Raw genomic sequence first — 17,645 nt, 5'->3', positions numbered from 1 at the left:
CTCACTGGTCTGCACTCATATGCGCTTCACATTCACGAAGAGGCAGCCTTTCTAAAAGTCCCGGGCCTTGAACACCTTCCCATAGGTGCCTTAGTTGATCTCCGTCACGCACTTATACTGCTGATCTGCGCGACTCAGGCTGTCCTTCTACATGCTGGCTGCAGGCTGATGGGGTGATACAGTGGAACCGGGGTGCGCACTCTCTACCTTACAGGCCTCCGGGAGGCACAGAGTTGGACTTGCGCCCGCCAGGCTAGAAGGACAGACTTCAAGCACAGCAGCCTTGAAACTCCGCCTATCCAAGTCGCCACCCCGCGCTGCGCCGCGCCATCACTGCAGGAGAGCTCCGATCCCTCCTCTTCCCCCTCCTCAGTGATTACAGAGTCCGCCCACAATCTCTGCACCTAGGAGGAGGAGACAGGAGGACAAGGAGAAAGTGATCAGACTGCCCGGGAGACTTCCACCGGGTTCCACCAGCTCCCCTCCTCCTCCCCTCTACTCGCCCTGGCTGCCTAATCCGGCCGGGTTTCTCAGAGAAAAACCAAGTTACTTCTTCCCCAGCAGGGCCCTGCAGTCTTAGCGAGGAAAAGGTTGTTGGGGAACCTCGGGTGTGAGCGCTGTGCTGGAAGCAGCGGGAGGCGACGGGGCGTGCAGAGCAGCCCAGAGTGTGCCTGGGGCGCGGGGGAGGGGGGAGCCGGGCGCTTCAATGTCATGGCTCAATATTTATACCTATATCTTTGTTCTCAGCTGCCCTCCCTGACTACGGGATCCTAATCGTGCGGGGTATGGGGCGACCTGAGGTAATTCGGAAGCTGGCTTGAAAGCACCAGGGTTCACAGGTGTGGGGCCACAGAACGGGGTTGGGGCTCCTAGGACCCTGTAACCTCATGCTGCCAGTATGCCAGTGGGGGTGGTCAGACATCTGCTTGGAGATTGTTTCCTTTCTTTCTATGTTAAGTTTTTCTACAGGGAGATAATTGAAAGGGACTAGCTCTCACAAATGGTCTTTGGGGTATGGCAAGCTTAGTGGGAGAAGAAATTCTCCTCCAACTCAGAGACCTAACTGGTGGATACTCAGGGAGGACAGACCATCTGGTAGGAGAGGGCTGGGGCTACTAGAGGTGGGAGAGTGAGGGGTCCTGGAAGGGGAGAAGTGTCCTGCCACCTACCCCCACCCCCCGCACACACACTCAGATCCCAAGGAAAGGCAGGTCCATCACACTTTTGCTCATCCTGTCCTGAAAAAGTAACTTCTGGACTTTTCTAGCTAACTGGGACTGGCCCTTAAGTTTTCAACCAGTGCAAAAGCAACCGCCCTTATGATAGTGGGGGTCGGGGGCAATAAACATAGGTCTCCCAGAGGGGAAATGGGGCGGTCCTTGTGTAGTGATTTCCAAGAGTCACAACTGTATTGCTCTAAAGCTTCTTAGGAAATAAATATTCATTTGGGGTTCATAAGAAATCAGGAAACCCAGAGCTATCTGCCTCTCATTTCCTTGAAATACAGCATTGGTGATAACTGTAAAGCAGAAATACTGACTTTCCAGAAAAGGGCTTCCCAACTACCCGTGTTGAGATTTCCCAGACATGTTGAGACATGGCTTTCTTTTTAGGCAATATTAGTGTGACTACACATTTGGAGCCCTTTTGGGTTTTGTTTATTTGTTTGAATTTGAAGCGTTGCTATTTTTAATTTTTTTTTATTATATGTATGTTTTGCCTGCTGCAACCCGCACCTGGTACCAGCAAAACCCGCAAAAAGCAAGGAAGCCAGGCACATGGGGCAGGCCCCCATTGGCACCCAGTGGGTCTCTAGAAACCCCACCATGACCACAACTGTGCACCAAATGCATGCAATTCCTCCAGAAGCCAGAAGAGGGCATGGTGTTCAACCAAGAGACTCATTAATAGAATTGTTAGATGCCCACTGGGTCCTCTGGTGGATAGACAAATGGTTTTTTTTTTTTTTTTTTTTTTTTTTGGTTTTTTTTTTTTTTTGAATTTCGGTGCCTTTATTACTTTTTTAAAAATATTTTTTATTACATCTTTTCCTCAATTATATTTCCAATGCTATCCCAAAAGTCCCCCATACCCTCCCCTCCCCACTTCCCTACCCACCCATTCCCAGTTTTTTGGTTTTTTTTTTTTTTTTTTTTTTTTTGGCCCTGGTGTTCCCCTGTACTGGGGCATATAAAGTTTGCATGTCCAATGGGCCTCTCTTTCCAGTGATGGTCGACTAGGCCATCTTTTGATACATATGCAGCTAGAGTCAAGAGCTCCGGGGTACTGGTTAGTTCATAATGTTGTTCCACCCATAGGGTTGCTGATCCCTTCAGCTCCTTGGGTACTTTCTCAAGCTCCTCCATTGGAGGCCCTGTGTTCCATCCAATAGCTGACTGTGAGCATCCACTTCTGTGTTTGCCAGGCCCGGGCATAGTCTCACAAGAGACAGCTATATCTGCTTCCTTTCAGCAAAATCTTGCTAGTGTATGCAATGGTGTCAGCGTTTGGAAGCTGATTATGGGGTGGATCCCTGGATATGGCAGTCTCTAGATGGTCCATCCTTTTGTCACAGCTCCAAACTCTGTCTCTGTAACTCCTTCCATGGGTGTTCTGTTCCCAATTCTAAGGAGGTGCATAGTGTCCACACTTCAGTGTTCATTCTTCTTGAGTTTCATGTGCTTAGCAAACTGTATCTTATATCTTGGGTATCCTAAGTTTTGGGCTAAGTTATCAGTGAGTACATATTGTGTGAGTTCCTTTGTGATTGTGTTACCTCACTCAGGATGATGACCTCCAGGTCCATCCACTTGGCTAGGAATTTCATAAATTCATTCTTTTTAATAGCTGAGTAGTAGTACTCCATTGTGTAAATATACCACATTTTCTGTATCCATTCCTCTGTTGAGGGGCATCTGGGTTCTTTCCAGCTTCTGGCTATTATAAATAAGGCTGCTATGAACATAGTGGAGCATGTGTCCTTCTTACCGGTTGGGACATCTTCTGGAAATATGCCCAGGAGTAGCTATTGCTGGATCCTCCAGTAGTACTATGTCCAATTTTCTAAGGAACTGCCAGACTGATTTCCAGAGTGGTTGTAAAAGCTTGCAATCCCACCAACAATGGAGGAGTGTTCCTCTTTCTCCACATCCTAGCCAGCATCTGCTGTCACCTGAATTTTTGATCCTAGCCATTCTGACTGGTGTGAGGTAGAATCTCAGGGTTGTTTTTATTTGCATTTCCCTGATGATTAAGGATGTTGAACATTTTTTCAGGTGCTTCTCTGCCATTCAGTATTCCTCAGGTAAGAATTCGTTGTTCAGTGACAAATGTTCTTAATGGAAGAGACTTCTTCCTGTCCCTACCCTACATTTCTTCTTTGTCCTTCCAGGTTGTGTGGTTTATAATTGAACAAGATCATCCACAATCAAAGATAGAAATTTATGGAGACCTATAGGTTCAGGTGCTTGAAGATGGAATGCTAAATTTCCTAGGTTACCTGGCACCCATGCAGAGCTCTTGTGGGTTCAAGATAATGCCATAGAATTGTCAAGGCTGGAGCAGATCTGTCACCTCTCATGTAGGATAACCATGCAGACTAGGCATGAAATGCCTAATTGATGAAATGCAGAGTTGAGAAGTTCCTCAGTGAGAAGAGGTAGAGGAAGGAATAACCATTTAAGACCAGCTCACAAGTGTTGGGATGAAACTTCAAACACTTCTGCATGGATGGAGCCTGAAATGAAGTTCACATGCCTATGGTGGAGAGCATGTCTGTGCAAGGCTAGGAAGGGAGAGCAATGGTTGATATTGATCTTAACCACACTAGATCTCAGAGTTTATTGAGGAAGTACTTCTTCCAGTGGATGCCTCATGCTTGTGAAGGTCTCCTGGAACAGATCTCATTCCTGAGAATAACTGTGAATCACACACTTAATGTGTAAAGGAATTAATCCCCTGGAACCCCAAACTGGTGCTGTCAAAACAGGGATTTTAAGCAGAAGGCTGAGAAGGATTGAGGGACGTGTTAAGTTGCTCACTGTCTTTGGACACCTTCTCTTTCTAAGCTAAGTCTGACACAGAAAGGACACCTGTAAACACACAGGAAACCAATCTTCATCAAGTGATATGGGTCTTCTTGTCCATCTTTCAATTCTCTGGTGGATCCTGAGCCTTATTTACTTGTAGGTCTTCAGTGTAGTGCTTGGCTGTTTTGGTAAATGCTATCTGTAGGGTAGCTTAACCTGATATCTAGTAATGCTATTTGTGCAGGTAGATAACACCTTGATATCAGTCTTTAAACGACTAACTGCCCCGAGCATGCAGTGTGGACTGAGACACTTCCTTTTCTCTTTCAGATAGATATTCCTAGTCTTGAAAGTATTCTGTCAGCCATCTCAAGGACCAATCTTGTAGCAGCCAAACTGACTTGGAGTCTCAAATTGCCACTTGCCTTGTAGCTGTTGTGGCAGATGAATGAAGTTACAGGCCTGGAATGTGACTCAGGGAGCATGGACTTTTTTATTAGGTTCAATCATAGCACTGGGAGATCAAAGAGAAGGATAAATTACCCCATCTCATCCAGACTTGTTGGAGACAAAACAAACAATCAAACAAACAAACAAACTGTGAGGCTCCATGGAGTCTTTTAAAGTCGGCCACCCTCTTCATAGATCCCTCCCAGACTCCATTTATTGCCCTATGGAAAGTTTTCATAGTGGGGTGTATAACCCAGAATATAAATATGAATACATAGATTATTAAATTCTGTATCTGTGGTAACTGGCTGACTAGATGGCTCAGTGGATAAAGTTAATGGGACCAAGCATAGAGACCTGAGTTCCTTCCCTGTAACCCACATCATAGGAGAGAAAAAACTCTATAAATTGTCCTCTGACTTTCCTGTAGGTGGGGGTGCCAGGTCTTAGCAGCTCAAGTTTTCCCCTGCTCACTTACACTGAGAACTCTCCATCTGATACACTCATGTAATTATATGACTCTGTGCTCTATTTGAGAGATTCAGTTCCTTTTTATTTTTCACTTTTGTTGCCCAGAAGTTAGAGAAACCAAGGAGGCCAGCATCAGACCAACACCTGAAACATTGGTTAGGGATTATGGATATAGGGAACTTGTAATTGAGGTGTGAACATCATGTGTTCCAAACTGCTCTAAATGGTTTTCAATAAATGTGTGGCCAACTGTAGTAGATGCTGTTATTTCATTGCTGTTTCTTTGTTGCTATAGTTTTGTTTTATTGTCTACCTCTGATTACCTCAAAGAGACAAAAAAACTGTGATGAAATTTGCACTAATCCCTGTGGCCTGTTGAATCCTCATTAGATGTCAGAGTCAGCTTTAGTGAGGATGCTGGCCTGGAAGATGCACAGCTGCTCCTGGTCGCCTGTACTGCCATATGCAAATAACTTCCTCTGACAAAATAGCAGTTATCAGTGACACAGAGTGAAATTGTTTACAGTGCTAGCACTCCTAGGTTTAAGCAGACACCAGTTGCAAAGTACAAAGGACCCAAAGATGGAAGCATATGCCCAGGCTGACAACAGTAGCCTTTGAAAGGATTAAATTGACCTGGGAGTAGAAAGTGGAATGTGAGGCAGAGGCCTAGTACAGAGTGTCTGACAGTTTTCCTGGTAGAAGTTATTCCCACTACTAGAAGGTCTTTGGATCTGTGGTCTAGGCAGCATAAGGAGAGTGATGAAAGTCACTGTCTTGTGAATTTGCTGCTGAGACAATTGCTTTCTATTCTGAATATACTTAATGGAGTTGGCTCAAGGTCAAGAAGAAACAGCCATTGCTGTAGTTCATTCCTCTGAAGAACATTCTCCTTCTCTTTTCAGCCCACATAGATTAATCATGTACCACCTTGTTCCCTGGACACTCACATGACAGGGATATGGTCCTACTTTCCTGTTCCTTGTACCAGAAGATCGCTTTACAATGGCCCAGATGATCTAGTTCAATCTTGCAAGACACAATAATCTAGTCTGGTATGGTTGCACTTGCCTTTAATGCCAGGAGAGGCACAGGCAGACAGAATGCTATGAAATCAATGCAGTCTAAACAGTTGGTGGAAATTATGTTTTTTTGTCTTTTTGTTTTTTGTTTTTTGTTTTTTGTTTTTTATTCAGGATCAAGTCAAATACGTTCCCGAGGCTTGGAGGTTTTAGGTTTACCTTTTAAGAGGACTTTGTACTTGTAGGAAGGGATAATGCAAATATTCACAGATAAATTGTGGAACCCAGGCCTTCATTCACCTCCAAGGCAAGTGCATCCAGGGGACTAAAGGATAATCTGCTTTGGGGATCCTGACTAGGCTAACAGAAGATTATTAAATGTAGTTATTATAAGGAAATAGTCCCACCAGTTCATATACAAAAAGATGCAGAGCCCACATTTGGACAGGTTTTTTGGCACCATGTATTTCCATGCATGATGTGGGTACATGGTGTCAGGAGACACAGAAGAAGGCCTCATTATCCTTGAAACTGGAGTTACTAACATCTCACACCATTGCTTGAAATCCCAGCACTTGGGAGAGGAGGTCAGAATCAGGAGTTCACTAGCATCCTTGACTATATAAGAAATTTTAAGTTGCCTTCATTCCTCTAAGAATTTCATTGAGTTTCCATCTGTTGCTATGTATTGTAATGCTAAATTCTGTTCTTAGGAAGTTCTGGAACTAGGAGTGTATTCTCCTATCAAAAGATTTTGTTGTGCAAATATTTTTGCTTAATTTAAAGCCATTGGTTAAATAAAATTGGCTACTGGTATTTACTGGAGGGATTAGACATATTTGAGTTTCTAGTTATGTGGTTGTGGGTGGAGAAGTGAAAGATAAGAGGAGAAACTAGAAAAAAGAGAGAAGGCACCATGGAGGAGCTGTACCACGAGCACATATGGAGGAAAAACCTCAAGTGTTTGGGGTGCACCACTGGAAAGGTAACCAGGTGAGATGTTAGAAAAGTAGATTAGGGGTCACCCGACCCACAGTAATTGTCTCTATTTTTGTTTTTTTTAAAGACATAGTTCCCTGTATATCCCTGGCTGTCCTGGAACTCACTTTGTAGATCAGGCTGGCCTCAAACTCAGAAATCCTCCTGCCTCTGTCTCACAAGTGCTGGGAGTAAAAGTGTACACCACCACCTCACAGTAATTATCAAAGCCAAATGATATAACAATAGTCTGAGTCATTTGTTTGGAAGCAAGTCAGATTGAGCTTAAATTGGTTCTACTAAAACGTTGTCTCAAAACAGAAGGTGATGGGGAAGGAGAAGAGCATTGGCTGGAGGGAGAGGAGAGAAGACCATGGAGAAAATGGTCAAAGACATACTTGAATAGAAAGTCTTCAAGAGTCAAAGGATGTGCATTTTTTTCATTGAATTATTTATTTCCATCTGATCACAGCCCCTCCCTCTCTTCCCAGTCAGACTCAATGTCCCACTCCCCCCCCCCAATTCCCTATTACCTTCTCCCAAGAGAAAAGGACCCGCTTTTTTCCCCAATACCAACCCATCCTGGCACACATCAAGTTGCATCAGGAATAAGGGCATCCTCTCTCACTGAGCACAGACAGGGCAGCCCAGCTAGGGAAAAGAGATCTAAAGGCAGGTAACAGAGTCTAAATCCCAGGCAGCACCCACTCCAGTTGTTAGTCGCCCACATGAAGACCAAGCTGCATATCTGTTTCATTTATGTAACGGTCCTAGTTCAAACCCCTACATGGTGTTGGCTCATGGTTCAGTCTCTGTGAACCCCCAAGGGTTCATATTAGTTGACTCTGTAGGTCCTCTTGTGGCTTCCTAACCCTTCTGGCTACTACAACCCTTCCACCAACACTTCCAAATGAATCTCAGACCACAGCCTAATGTTTGCCTGTGGGTCTCTGCATTTTTACATTTAAAGGGTGATGGAGAGAACATGCAATTAGAGGGACTGCACACAACAGGTCAAAATGGAAACCTCTCAGCAGACTGCAGCAGCTACTTGTAAAAAAGGATGGTGTCTGTGGTCTTGAGAAGTAGGAGACACATTCGTCCTGGGTACCTGCCATTTGAAATAAGGGACTGCTTGATGTAGGCTGTGATAGAAAAATCTCAATAGCCTGTGGAAGCTCTTCATACTAAAATATAATTCCCCTTTATCTTAACCTTAGCCCTGTACAATCATTGTATAGAATTCATTGTGCATAACTGCTTTTCAGCTGGCCTTGATATGTATACTTATTTTATTATATCTGAATTTCCTATTTCTTTCTTCTTCTGCTCAGTTGTAGTCTGTGAAACTCGATGTTTCTTGATGTAATGATTTTAAACTATGAAAACCTGAGATATAAGGGTTCAGTACAGCACAGTTTAAAATTTCCCAGGTGTATGCTGTGTGTACTCATCTTGGAAACAATGTAATAATAACTGTGTAATGGTAGTACCAGATTAATGCATAACTTTCAAAGACAGTTTGAAGAAATTATTAGAAAATGAAATGGAGACAACATTTGGACCCAAGAGATGTAAAAGTTATTGACGTTATGAAATTAGTTTCACACAACATTTGAGAGTAGTCCTGAATAGTAAAGTATAGAATATGTCATACTGTATGCCAGTCAAACTAAGTCAAAACACTGGGACTCTTACAAGGGTTATTGTGTGCAATGTACAGAATCAGAAAGATAGCAGAAGTACTGAGCTAAAGGTTAAGCACCTCTGACCCATTCAGTGCTTTGGTAGAGGTTTTCCCATCAGAGCCCTACCCTGCAAAGCAGGGGTCCGATCTCTAGTACACACCAGCTACTCAAATGGATACCATGTTTCCTTTTGTAAAGAAATGGAAGAGTCCGTTCAGCCACCATCTGGGAAGGCTCTATCTCATCTTCAGAGCCACTGCAATTGCAAGATTTTAACTTAGCACCAGCTCCATTGTCTTATGCCAGTATTCTCTGCATTGTCCACTTTCCTGTGGTAGTGTCAGTGATGAGCTCTACACTATGATTTGTCCCTGTTACCTGACCTGGTTTTGCTGCTCACAAAACCTGCTTCTCTGATCCAAAGAGAAACTTCAAATCACATTCTAAACTGCTTTGGCCCTGAAAGGAAATCGGTGCTTCTACTTTTTTACAACAAAGTAAACATATCTCAAGAAAAACTTTCTATAGGTATGATCCATCCCACTAATATAGCACACAAAGAAGGACAAAAGTCCATATTAGGGGATGGAGAGATAGCTCTTCATTTGAGAATATGTTTCTCAAAATACCCACATGGCATCTAACAGTCCTCTGTCATTTTAGTTCCAGGTGAAACCCAATAACTTCTTCTGGCCTATGGGCAGTGGCATGCAAGTGTTGCACAGACCTACAGAAAGCAAATCATGCGTGAATATAAAATAAAACCAAATAACAAACAGAATCGCCACTGGGGGGAACAAAAACCAAGGGAGAAAACTCACAAAGCATATGGGCCTGGATTTGGTCTCAGCTTTTAAAAAACATCTGGGTACTGAATACTGAACTACACACTGTGCTTGTGTTAAAACCATAAAATGGAACCAAATGTATTGTCAAGCACAAAATTCACTCTCATAATAATGAAAAATAACAAAATCACCAAAAAATAATAAATCCCTATCTCAAAAGTTCCTAAAATTGAATCTCTCTAGTAGTAGTTACCACTGATAGAACATTTGAAGGAGAGCAGAAGCATACATGTCTGTGTTTTCTGACAGCTTTTATATTCCCTTAGAATATGTTTTTATTTCTTGAAAGACATTTCAGGAATACTGATATATTTCCCATTAATTTGTTCAACACTATCATACACAGTATTTTAGCAGCAGCTAAATGTTTGACATGAAAGGATACAATATGGGTAATTTTACCACCTTCAAGTTGGAATCCACAGAGTTGGACACACTAGACACACTGAATGTACAAACTATTACTTTTGTAGCTCAGTCTGGCTGGGAAGTCATTATGGAACCCAAGCCCCTTACTTAGATCCACCTGTGTCTGATAGGTGTGGGATTTCAATAGGGTGATACCACAGCTGAATAAAGAAGTTTCTTAAGAATGAAGAGTTAGAGATCACTGTTTTATTCATAAGAAAACATCCAATTTACTCAATAGTAACTAAAAGTGGGCAGTCAATATGTACAGTGTATAGCCTTATCAAAAAAGTAAATCAATTACAAAATAAAACAACAGCAAAGAAACAAACAAAAAATAAACTTTAAATGAAACAAAAGAGAAACAAAATAACAAAAGTAATCAAAGCTCAAACCAAAGTCTAAAAACAACAATTGTGCTAAAGAGCCTTCTTTGGCTGTTATTTTGCAGCACAGACTTACAGCCCATGGCTGTCCTTGGAAACACAGTAGAAAATAAGTTACTTCTGGTAACAATCTTTACAAGAGAAATTTAAGTAGGTCTCCTTTTTTGGAGTATGGGTTTGAAGAATAAGGACACCCAAGACTAAGCAGAAAACATGTTACAGACTTTGGCTCAAAGTCTTTGCGATCTTGTAGAATGATTTTGTAATTTTCCTTGATGACCTATCAGGACAAGAAAAATTTACTCTCTCAGAATCTTCTTGTTTTCCCAGCAGCTCTTGATGTGTCTCAGCACATGTCTGAATCCCTCTACATGCTCACTCTTGCTGAGCCAGAGCACAGATGAAATTAAGGGTTATTCATTGCAAGGAAACAAAAGTAAAGGAAGAAAATGCTGCAGATGATAGCCATGATTACTGGGGATGAGATGAAATATTTGCTTTACACATGCAGATATCCCCCTATAGAAGTTCTCTTCAAAGGAGACCTTGTCCTGGTCTGTTCCATGTTCCAGTTTCTGCTGGAGTATTTCACACCTAGGGAAGGAAGGAAGAACAACCTGATTAGGATTTGTCAATTCAGCTCTCCATCCCACACTAGATCTATTCAGCTGGATAATCTATTATGACCTATCATTGTCTAAGGCCTTTCCTCGCATCCCCAAGTGTCATAGAGCACCTGGGCTTGGAATTATTTCTCAGCTTTTAAAAACCGCTAGAAACTGAGCTGAGAACTACACATTGTACTGGAGTTTAAAAGAAAAACACTATATTTCTCCAATAGTCCATGTATAATATATTGAATAATAACAATGTAGCAATGTCTGATACTGAGTTCAAGTGAGATGTGAACAACCTAGAAAACCATGTGGATGCCTTATGGGGAACCTGCCTAGAATTGAAGTGAAGGTTACGATTATTTCTCTAGTGCAGGACCCTGACAGGGTACCACTCATCAACCCTTGTATCTGGAAATAACCAGAGAAAACCTATAACATGAAATCCACAGGCACTGCATGTGTCCTAAAATCAGAAAGAATGTGCTAACTGAAAATATTCCCCAGGCTAGGAACTGAATTTAAAAAGTGATGGTCATGAAGGAACATAACAACACACCTGTACATCTAAGACTGTTGTAGAGCACTCTGTCAAATATGCAATTTATTTGTATTCACACAACCCAAGCACAGTATACCTCAGTAACCTGTTGATTTTCCTAGCTAATGCTATTATAAAAATCTCCCAGGATATTTTGGAGTCATAAAAACAAATCTCGAATGGGATAGGTACGTAATGAGCAAAGCATATAGACAGCTCAGTCAGTGAGAAGCTTTCCCCTCATAAACACAGACTCAGAATCAGGGTTCTTGGCATAGTATCCAATCTGTCTTAGCAAGTTCCAAAAGCTGTGTAGAGTAGGCTTCTCTGCCAGCAAAGGATCACGTGTTGGTGGTGTACTAGCCTCTCCTTCACTGTTTCAGTTTTGTCCCAAAGTAAACATTTCCTTCCATTAGAGACTCCCTTTGTCATTGCTTGACTGACTTGGTGTCCAAAGGTATGATCCCAGAAAAATAGGAAGTCATTATAAATAGGAACCAATGGAAGAATTTTCTCCCAATAATGTGACTGTGTCAAGGATATTTTGAGTAAAAATGAGGCTAACTAGTTGAAGGTCAAATACTTGCATGGTTTATCTAACACTGAGCAGTAGTTCATGAAAGGGCTGCATCATATAGTACAGTTTCACTCTTTAGCTGATGGACATCAGGATATCATCTTCTTCTGGACTACTCTGAGGACAATTACAGACCTCATGTGTCCTACAGACTCTGTGGATATGTACTCCTTGTTCTGGAATCAGTGGGTCAAAGGGGACTGCTTTTCTACTTTCTGAACCTTGCTTCTCAAACACCTGATTTTATACTACCAGACCTGTCTGAATGTCCTCATTTCTCCCAACCCCCATTGAGGCTGATTTTAACACTGAGAAAATGATTTTGTATAACAGCAATTGCAGAATCCCACACAGATAACATATTGTGAGTTTTTAGATTATCATGACCCTCAAGGGGCTCCTGAAACAGCTCTGTTTTGCACCACAGCTGTGGGAATTCTGCTGGATGCATGTACAGCTACATGCAACTCAATCTCTCAATGATTAGAATCCAAGCCATATCATAAGGCAACGTTTTACTGAGTAGAGGTAGCTGGAAAGGCAATGGTACCAGGCAATAAGGAGAAGAATCTGGAATGCTGAGAATACACAGTGAGCCACCTGATATTCCAGTCGGTCTTTTTAATTCTTCCAGAGCAGAAAAGGGACATAACACATGGATTTTATACACCAACTTCCTCCTCAACACTATGTACCATATTCCATTGATTTTCTCCAAAGGATTTCAATGAGGATCAGTAGTATTGCCCCTAGCCAGTTGAGAGTCTGACTTTAGATTTTGTGTCCTTTTTTTTTTTTTTGTCTTGGAATCTAGGTAGAGTTGCACACTAATTGGACTGCTGTATTTGATTTTTCATGGGTGCAGTCTGTAATGACAGGGGCTTTACTCATCATGCTTGGCCTCTTGAGACAGACATGGTTACATGTCTACACGAACACACACACAAACATACACACACACACACACACACACACACACACACACACACACACACAAACACACAGTTGTATATTCAAGCATCCATACCACAAACACTTGCAAAGGCATTTTGCCTTACGCAAACACACAACATAGAATAAACACACTGAGTCACAGCTGGTACACAAACACACACACATACACCAACACACACACCACATACCACACAAAGACTGACACAAACACACAAACATCAATGAAATTCTTGCTCTTATCTAGCATATTTCCTGTTGTATGAACATCTAGTGGGACCTATGGTGTGTACAAAGCTCTTAGACTTAAGGGGGCTTTGCAGCCCTGACCAGTACTTATCTCCTCTTCAGGAACTTTTCTATGCAAATACTTGCTGGTCCTAAAGGGAAATTACAAGCTCTACACAGATATCCTGAACAACATAGCACTAAATTGCCAAGAAAGAGCTTTCTACCTACAGTCTCCAGTAAGCCCCATTTTTACTCATCAAGGCCCTCTCACTAAACCTACACTGAGTCCTTTTTAGCATCTGAGGAAGACTGTGACTTTTGGTCATTACTAGGAACTTTTCAACACATTACTTATTATATGATATTAAATCATCCTCAAAATCAGTCAGGAGAAATCTAGTTAAATGACCTGCTGTGACATTTCTGAAATGCAGCACTCTGCACAACTCTGAGTGAGAATGTATCCTGAAACAAAGCCATGCCCAAAATATAGTTAGCAAAACAATGTCAGCAGAGTGAGCACTGTAGGCTTCTATGTATGCCCATGGTTAAGCCAATAAGACAAGCCAGAATCTCCCAGGCAATAACTCTAAGCAGGAAAAATTAAGAAATGTAATACTAATTTTAAAAATAGTAGTATTGTTTAATGATTTGTTGATATAAATAAGAGACAGATCTGCACCTGGTAGTGGACAGATGAAAATTCTACTGGACATCGAACAACAGGAAGTATCAGGTGTATTGAGAGACGAAGGCCCAAAGAACTAAGTTAAAGAATGACTACACAAAATCAGATGTCCTTAACTGGCCTTACAAAATACCCACAAAGGTACAGATTTGCATAAGCATCCATAAACACACATACACATACACACACACACACACACAAACACACACACACACACACACACACACACACACACACACACACACACACCTAAAATCATAAGGGAGCAAAAACAATGAAGAATCTGTCATGCTAGTGGAACAAACAATTTAGACTATGCAGAGCAGATGCTTCAACTGAGAAACACAACTCTGGTATTCTTACTAGGGAAATAGAAAGATCTAGACAACATTCTTCTTGGTCAGAATGAGGAACTTACAGAGAGAATTTTTTTCATGAAGCCTCAAAACTCTCACACCAACTGAGATTGTGAGAAGCCTTTCCTACATCCCTGCTCATCCAGCCAGCTCCAGACCACAAGGCCCAGGAAGTCCAACTCCAACAGCACTCAAAGAAAATAGGACTGACAAGCTGCTACTCAGGCTCACTGAGTGTGAATCAAGATCTACAGGGGAAAGGGTTGGGGTGGGGGGCAAAAACTGCCAAAAGGCAACAATGAAATCCACTTATTTCTCAATCCCACTAAGTTCTCATCCCTGCAAACTACTTCCTACCTGAAATCTCACATGCTCCCCACAAAACTTTTGAAGGCCTTTACATCTTCCTGCAAAGCACTCTACTATTCTAAAGAAGGGCTCCAACACAGCACCCTTCAAACTCAATGTCATATAGAGTCGTGATGTGTAATCAACTTATCTCCCCTAGTGAACTGCAGATTCTGGCAGAAGAGAAAAATTTGCTTGTCAAACATGCAGTTTCTTGATAAAGGCTACCTCCACAAAAACCTGGTAGATGATCCCATAAATAAACAGTTGGAGGAGGCATAGGCAAGTGTCTGGTAAGTTGCTGGACTGTTCCATTGGACTTTCCTATGTTTATGGTGAGCCATGACGGCAATCTGCCTCTGATACACATCACCCTACCTGCTGCTGCTTGGGACTGGTGACAAAAATGTTCTTGCTGGCCTCATCACAGATCCTTTTTCTTCACCATAGGATGCTTCCTGTTCAGCCGGCCCCACCAGCAGCTTCCTGTTCTCATTCAGCAACATCCTTACATTTTCCTTCAATTAATTGCAGTCATTCAGGAGGTAACAGTGCCTGAAGCTGATCCACAAAAAAAGAAACAAAAAATGGTCATTTCCAGCAAGCTTACATTTCTCTGCCACTCTTTTAGAACTAGGATCCCTACAAGAGTCCTGATCCCCGGACAGCCTCAGACTAGAGTCCACACTATACCTATCAGTACCAAATCGAGGTAGGTCAAATCCAGAGATGAGCCGCATGCCACAAGTCTCAAAGGACTTCGGAAAACCATAACACCAATAGTGTTCCATGTACATTACTGAAGAGGAAATGTTCCTCATGGTTGCTTATATGTCTTGTTACCAGAAAACAATCAGCAGGGAAAGGGCAAAAACACTCTGAGGGAGAAGAGAAGACCCAACAGGTATAAACTCTTTCCATTTTTGTCATGGATCCCAGAACTTTGAATCTGCTGTCAGAATCCTAAAGTTTCAGGGTTGCTTGATATTCCCAGCGTGGTGGAAATGGTTTCTATGCAGAGGATCCTGAATTTGGAAGAATAAAGTTTGGAGTGTCTTGGACACTCTTCACACTTAAGAAAACTGAGTCCAAGAGGTACAAATCCAAGACCCTTGCCTCAAGGGAGGGCTCTTATTAAGGAACAGATAGTGGAGCTGGAGAGATGGCTCAGAGGTCCTGAGTTCAATTCCAAGCAACCACATGGTGGCTCATAACCATCCATAATGTGATCTGACCTCCTCTTCTGGAGTGTCTGAAGACAGCTACAATGTACTTACGCATATAATAAATAATTTAAAAAAAAAGAAACAGGTAGTATAGAACTAAAGCCCTTATTTTTGTTCAAAGTCCTAGAAGGCCACAAGCATTCCCTGCCTAGTGCTGCTCCTTACCTGTGTCAGGGACTCACCTGTAGGAATAGTTATCTTCTATGAGTTCCTTGAACTTCTCTATCATATAACTTATTGACTGGGTCATTTTTTCCATATCCAACATTGTCTTCTCATGTTGTGATTTAATGATGGTGAATTCAATGTTCATCTTACGGTAGAGCATGGCCCAAATAGCAAATATCCTCTGAACTAAGCAATCAAGTTATCATGTGCAAAAAGGCTGTATCTGGACTACCCAAGACAAGTGTATGCCACATCCTTGTTCCTTCAAAGAGGGTCCTATTAGTACTGAGTAAACTTATTATCTTGCCCAGAGAACAGCAGAGCCTGGGAACCAAATGAAGAGTAATGACCCTCAAGAGCTCCTTGGGTGAGCCTGAAGTAATATACTAATTCTGTGAGAAGTTTCTAATAGATCTGTCAAGATATTGATTCCTTTATCCTCAGGCTGGTCCTCTTGTCTTAGAGCTTGGTGGGTCCCACTATCTAGTGAAAGAAACAGAGAAGTAATCTCTGGGTCAGCATCTTATACTTACATCACCCCATGCAGTTGAGGTTCTTCTCAAAGCAACACCAAAATTCTGGCTGTTCAAAGCAAGGGTCAAAGTCCGACTGTTTGACTATCCAGGAGTGTAGTTTGAAAAACCCACTGTCATCACGTCTGCTAACATCTTGACAGATGAAGACCCACTGAAGCTCATCAATAATTGTATGAGGAAACAAACATGAAGAAACAGATCAGTCTAGACATATTGGACACCACCACATCCCATGAAAGATTCTGAGGGAATGTTCTACATGGATGGGAACACCTCAATTAAACATGGAACCAGTTACCCAGGGGCTTCGGGAGATATTGTAGCTGAAATTATTTGGCCTCAAGATATATAGACCAAGTCTATGGTGAAAGAAAACACCAGTCATCACTTACCAGGAATGTCAATATGCTTTACTTAATAAATATGTGGATACTATGATATATGGAGAAGGAGGGCTCATCATTGCTGGCAGAAAGAACATTAAAAACACAGAGGAATTCTTGGCTCTCCTGGAAACTCTTTGAATTCCTCCATGATACTCTTGGTTTCAAGGCAAAGCACATCAACTTAATGACCCCCTTGAGGTCACAAGTAATCAGGTCACTGAGTTGGCATGCCAAAAATTGTTTGAGATCAGTGTATGCTGTGCATGGTGGCACATGCCTTTGATCCCAGCAATTGGGAGGCAGATGCAGGCAGATTTCTAAGTTCTACGCCAGACTGGTCTACAGAGTGAGTTCCAGGACAGCCAGGCAATACAGAGAAATCCTGTCTAGAAACAAATCAAAAACAATCAAAAAACAAACAAACAAAAAGCAGTGGAATCTACTGACATTCAGGTGACATACTGTGATCCACTGTAGCCTGAGAATCCATAGTATAAACAAGGGGAAATAAGGGATGTAAAAATATCTAAAGCATAGCTGAAACCAAAGTTTGGTGGTGGACATCAGAGGGAAGGAACACTCTGCCAGGAAATACTGGCAAGTTTCTGGAAACAAACCTTCACCAGACTATCTGACTGGCATACACACTACTCTCTAAGTTGCTCATAACAAGGTATGGTATAACTGGACTTAACAGCATGGCTCAATTCCTCCAAGCAATATGTCAGCTTAATAGTAAAATAC

The 17,645-nt window shown here is 42.0% G+C and overlaps 1 long non-coding RNA gene and 1 pseudogene across 2 annotated transcripts in view; both read right to left on the bottom strand.

Moving 5' to 3' along the window:
- LOC115030353 (uncharacterized) overlaps positions 1-17,645 on the bottom strand; it is a 264,511-nt pseudogene that overhangs the window by 60,156 nt on the left and 186,710 nt on the right. The window lies entirely within an intron of this gene.
- The window catches only part of LOC147001830 (uncharacterized), a 44,623-nt gene continuing 37,582 nt past the window's right edge, over positions 10,605-17,645 (bottom strand). The window contains exons 2-3 of the long non-coding RNA XR_015044649.1: positions 14,964-15,146; positions 10,605-10,873 (exon numbers count right to left, since the gene is read on the bottom strand). This is a non-coding gene — a long non-coding RNA (uncharacterized LOC147001830). The remainder of the gene's footprint in view (positions 10,874-14,963; positions 15,147-17,645) is intronic.

This window comes from Mus caroli, unplaced genomic scaffold (genome assembly GCF_978045245.1).
Source record: "Mus caroli unplaced genomic scaffold, Mus_caroli_1 scaffold_12, whole genome shotgun sequence".
Taxonomy (NCBI): domain Eukaryota; kingdom Metazoa; phylum Chordata; class Mammalia; order Rodentia; family Muridae; genus Mus; species Mus caroli.
This window is presented reverse-complemented; position numbering and strand designations above follow the sequence as displayed.